Raw genomic sequence first — 6,076 nt, 5'->3', positions numbered from 1 at the left:
CTCACGGTTGACTCTTCAAACCATTTTATTTACTTTTCCACTGTAAACAAATTATTAGTTTTTCAAATCTTATTAATTTAAGTGTTCTGTGTTTTTGTTGCAACCACTATCCCACTCTCCAAGTTCATCCGTTGGAAGAACAAAAAGATGTTAGTAGAGAATAAGAAAGATGCTAATGGCCAAGTGCTGATGAAAATGTTTACATGTTGATTTTTTATTATAATGGAGTTTTCTAGATTGTTGGTTTTTGAATGTTGTCTTTTTTAAGTTATAATCTATATATAGATGTATTACTTTTTGTTATAAAATATATCAATTTATTTATGTACAAAGTATCATAGTTAATGTTTTAAATATTATCATATCAATTTTCTAATTTTATTACTAAGATCATACATGATAGTGACATAGATACCCTTCACGTTGGAGCTTTAGTATTTGCTTATTCCTTTTATTTTCTTCTATAGTACAAAGGAAGACAACTAATATTTGCATTTTTTATATGAATTCAACAACGAAATCATACTCATGCAGTCTTGTAACTTTTCAATACATTATAGTTCTTTTTACTGTCTTTTACTTTTGTAATATTTTTTTCATTGTTTTTTTATAGTTCTTTTTATTATTCTTTTATTTTTATAACTTCTATTTTCCCATGTTAAAGAAATACTTGATGTTTTCTTAATGTAATTTTTCTAATTTTATTATAGTGCTCTCCCATGCCTCTTTTATTCCAATTATTACAATAAAAAATGCTTTGATTTTAAATTATGTTATAATTAGGTAAAAAATTTGAAGTACAGTTTGAGAAGTTTGAATTTATAAGAAAATTTGAGAAAAAACTTAAATGATTAAAATTAATGAGACTTTAATACATTGAATACATTACATATATAAATCATTTTTAATAAATACCTTACATATATATTACCTTACATATTAAATGTTGAATTTTAATTTAATAAAATGAAAATTACAATAAAATGATAAATGGAAAATAAAAAATTTAAAAATTCTAGAAAATACCATGTGTCCAAATGAAGGAAAAGAGGACATGTGACAAAAAAATCTTTATTTATTAAGGAGGATAATTGATATAAGAATTATAGTTTTCTAAGGATAAAAATTTGTTTAATTTTAGACAAAACTGCAAAAATGGTCCCTGTGGTATGCATTTTTTTGGGGTTTTGGTCCAAACCCCGACTTTTTTGGATTGACAGTCCTTTTGAGCTACTTTGTTTGTGGTTTTGGTCCCTCCTAAAATTAAAAAGACAAAAATACCCTTGTGATGCATTTTCTATGTTTTTTTTTCTATTTAATATAAAGTTTTATTAATAAAAATTGTGGGACCCACCTATCTCCCTCTCTCTCTCTCTCTCTCTCCATTTGAAGAAAGAAAGCACCGGTTCTTCCCCCTTTTCGCATTTTCCATGTTCTTCCCCCTTCTTGCTACTGATCGGAGGAAACAACCACCACCATCTTAACCCATTTAATTTTTCGAACACCTCCTCCACCTCCCCATGTCGTGACCCACCACCAGCAAACACCCTTCCCAAATACCTCCGGACTATAACCTTGCTCCTCCCAGCCCTCTCTCTCTCGTTGAGCTCTTCTAAAAAGAAAGGAAACAAAGGTAGTGAAGCTTGTATTTGAGTAACATATCGGTGTAAATGCAAAGGAAAAACCTCATTAATCGGCATAAGGTACAATAAGCTTTTCTTGATTTTCTTGATACAAATCTTTCAAATTACTCGTTGTTATTGGAACTGATCTTAAGAACCCCAAATAGAGATATATTTAGATGTTCGATTTCAAATTTTGTGGTCTAAATTTCAAATCTTGAATCAGGGACAGGAGACATCGGATCAAGAAAACACCTGATTATTTCTGTTCTTTCAAATTACTCGTTGTGACTGTTGGCAAAACCCACCAAACGCCTCCATCTTGTCGTAACCCAGCACCACCAAACGCCATCGTCGTTTCTGCTTCGTCTTGGTCCCTCGTCGAGCATCCACCAACAGAATTTAAGCAGCAAGGCTGCCCACATCCACCAACTACAGCCACCTGTCGTTGCCCTTCCACCGTCGGATCAGGTAGAAGAAGAAGAGAAGGTGGGGTTAGGATCTTTTCTTCTCATCCTGACGCAGACTAAGTCGGAGGAGGAGCGGTCATTGTCTGAAATCTTCGAGCTTCCTTTTGATGCGTTGTTGAATGAAATCGATGGTGGGAGGATCGAGCGGAGTCATTGAAGGCTAACAAGTGGCGACTGCTTGTATATGTCGAGTGTGTGTATGTATATGTGTGTAGATTCTTTATGGTGATTTGGGGGAGGACGAAGAGAGAGAGAGAGAGAGAGAGAGAGAGAGAGAGAGAGAGAGAGAGAGAGAGAGAGAGAGAGAGAGAGAGAGAGAGGGGTGGGCCCTTTTTTATTTTTTTAATTGTTAAAATAAATAAATAAATATTAAATTTTAAGAATAATGAAAGAAAAATGAAAAATAAATACCTCAAGGGTATTATAGTCATTTCAGTTTTCGGAGGGACCATTTTTGCATACAAACCACTCCAAAAGGACTACGAAACCAAAAAAGTCACTGTTTGGACTAAAACCCCAAAATTTTGCATACCACAGGAACCATTTTTGCAATTTTGTCTTAATTTTATAACCTAGTTAATAAAAAACACCACCTAGTTTGCCCGGACCGACAAGAAAAGAAATATGAAATTATCCTTTCTTTAATTTTATAAATATTTTGGCTAAATTTCTATTATTATAAAAATGATATGGTATTAGAAGTTTCTCGGAAGGAACTAGAACAAGCTATTATTCTTCAATTACTTGATTCCCCGTCTTCAATCTGTGTTGGGTGCTTAATACGATCATTATCTGGTGCAGAAAAGAAAGAAGATGCCAACGTGTCGAACGGGATGATACCCTTGAAGGCCGTGAACGAGTACCGGAGGCTTGAACGTAAACCCCCGGTCACGGAGGCGATTCTTGCTGCCAACACCCTCATTTACCTTCGACCTGCTTTCCTTCATCAGATCCTTCCCAAAATTGAAGACGTCTTATTCAATGCTCATCTCATCGTTAAGGTACATTTTAGGGTTTCATTTCTATCCTAGCAAATCAAAATCACAAGCTCCTCTGTTTCTCTCAGTCAATATGTTGTGTTGTTTTGAGCAGAATAAGGACCTAAAGCGCTTATTCTTATCTGCTTTCTACCATCTCGGTGAAACTCATCTTGCCTACAACATGATTTCGCTTCTATGGAAGGGCAGGAAGTGCTGAATTCACATCTATGGTTGCCACCCTACTTGGATTGTCACAAGGCATCACGCTCTTATTAGCTAAATCTCTTCTTCTTCTTTTCGATTATGAAACAGCTTATTACCATGAATACTCTGTTGGATTCTCGGGTGTCCTGTTTGCAATGAAAGTCGTACTTAATTCACATTCAGATGGCTACACTAATCTCCATGGATTTGTGGTGCCCGCAAAGCATGCTGCTTGGGCTGAATCGGTTCTCATCCAATTGCTTGTTCCTAATGTGTCCTTTCTAGGCCATCTTGGTGGGATACTCGCAGGCATAGTTTATCTACGTTTAAAAAAAGCCCCTTCTCCTTTGGCAACAATGGTGAAAGGGTTAACTTCTTTAGTAAGATCTCTACATATGCGAATATGGCAGCAGTCCCCTCCACGACAAAGGAGAACAAGTGCAGTTGCAGGTGGTATATGGAGGTGCCGGGCTTGTACATATGACAACTCCGGTTGGTTAAGTGTGTGGGACAGGGCGTGGTGATGATGGATTATCTTCTGCGCAGTTGTCAAATTCAGAGATGATTCCTTTAGATGAACTACGACACCGAAGGATTCTGTAAAGAAACATAATCGACACAAGATCTTCCCAACATCATCATTTCATTCACTATGAAACAGATAGTTTACATCATTACAACTCAAACCTTACTACAAAATCACTCATACCCTCATATTACAGATCTTGTAAAACAACGATTTATGAACAAACCCTAACTTGAGATGAAAGAGAAAACTGAGAGATAAGATGAGGAAAAATATCTTCGTATATGTATAATGAGATCACCTAACACTTCATATATCATAACCCACTAAACATCGGGTATAACCCGTATATCAATTGACCCGCGTGTCCTTTATCTGCAGAATAATAACATGTATACAAAATACATACAAATATATTGTTTATCATTTTAATTAACTAACATATTAACACATTTAACAAATTAATCTTTAAGTTTGAAACTTTATTAATTCTTTTCAACATGCCCCCTCAAACTAAACATTAATTTTGACAAAAAATTTAATTCTTCTTAAAAATATCAATCATATTAAGTTGACTTATAATATATTCATGTTGAACACTACCAAGTGATTTTGTTAAAATATCTGCATTTTGATTTGAAGACATTATTTATTAACTTTTAAAATTCCATTTTCAATTTTCTCCCTAACAAAATGAAGATCAATCTCAAAATGTTTTGTCTTCTCATGAAATACAGGATTTAAAGCCAACTTAATTGCAGATTCATTATCACAAAAAATATCAATAGGTAAATTAGTTTTTATACCTAAATCATGAAGTAATTTTAAAATCCATATCAACTCACAAGTTATACTTCCTAATGCCCTATATTCTGATTCTGTGGATGAACGAGAAACAATATTCTGTTTCTTGCTCTTCCAAGAAACAAGAGATCCTCCTAGATATACAAGATATCCTATTACAGATCTTCGACTAAACAAGCATTTTGCCCAGTCTGCATCCACAAACCCAATCAAATCTAAACTACCAGAGTTAATTATATGAATTCCCATCCCAGGACTGTTTTTCAAGTATCTCAAAAGTCTGAAAGCAATATTAACATGAGACTTATAAGGCTTATGCATGTACTGACTTAATATTTGCACAACATAAGATATATCAGGTCTAGTCACAGTTAAATAAATCAACTTACCAATAAGTTTTTGATATTCAGTTATATTAACTAAATAATCAGATTTTTCCAAATCATATTCTCTTTTGACAACCAAATTAGGTTCAAGTGGAGTTTTAACTGGTTTACATGCTAGCATACCAAACTCATGAAGCAATTCCATACAATATTTCCTTTGATTTAAACATATACCTTTTTCAGTTCTCAATACTTCAATACCTAAAAAATATTTCAATTCACCTAAATCTTTAATTAAGAACTGAGATTTAAGAAACATTTTAACTTTATTTAACTCAGACTCATCATTACCTGTTAGAATGATATCATCTACATAAACCAGTAGAACTATAAAAGTATTTTGAAATTGTCTAACAAATAATGAATAATCATTAACACTTTGCTTAAAACCAAAACTTAAGAGAGAAGAAGACAACCTTTCATTCCATTTCCTTGGGGCTTGTTTAAGTCCATAAAGGGACTTTAACAACCTGCAAACCCTGATATCATCCTTAGAATGATATCCCTCAGGTTGACACATATATACATTTTCAGATAAATTTCCATATAAAAAAGCATTATTAATATCTAACTGATAAAGTGGCCAAGAACTGTTTACTGCCATTGTTATTACCACACGAACAGTTACAATTTTTGCAACAGGAGAAAAAGTCTCCTCATAGTCTATTCCTTTCCTCTGATTATATCCTTTAGCCACAAGCCTAGCTTTATATCTTTCTATATCACCATTAGATTTATATTTAATTTTATATATCCAACGACACCCAATTGCTTTTCTTCCTTTAGGAAGATTAGTAATTTCCCAAGTATTATTCCTATAGAGGGCTTCCATTTCCTCATTCATAGCTTTGATCCAATTTGGATCTAAAGCTGCTTCACTATAAGTTTTAGGTTCAACTGTTTTATTAAGATTAGAAATAAAACATAATGACTCAGTATTAAGAGCTGAATAATTTACTGTTCTTTCAATACCATATTTATGTTTACCCTCTATAACATAATCACTAAATCTAACTGGCATGTGAACATTCCTTCCAGACCTAGTGATCCTAGTAGATAAGCTTTCAGAAGGATTAGAATTAAT

The 6,076-nt window shown here is 33.4% G+C and overlaps 1 pseudogene across 1 annotated transcript; it reads left to right on the top strand.

The window, feature by feature from the left end:
• Nucleotides 1-2,808: 2,808 nt before the first annotated feature.
• LOC145056541 (rhomboid-like protein 14, mitochondrial) lies at nt 2,809-4,176 on the top strand (annotated as a pseudogene). Its single transcript, XR_013685821.1, has 2 exons — nt 2,809-3,093; nt 3,185-4,176. The product of XR_013685821.1 is annotated as a rhomboid-like protein 14, mitochondrial (transcript).
• The last annotated feature ends 1,900 nt before the right edge of the window (nt 4,177-6,076 follow it).

Source organism: Lactuca serriola, chromosome 6, assembly GCF_051521515.1.
Source record: "Lactuca serriola cultivar US96UC23 chromosome 6, Lser_US96UC23_V15, whole genome shotgun sequence".
Lineage (NCBI taxonomy): Eukaryota > Viridiplantae > Streptophyta > Magnoliopsida > Asterales > Asteraceae > Lactuca > Lactuca serriola.
This window is presented reverse-complemented; position numbering and strand designations above follow the sequence as displayed.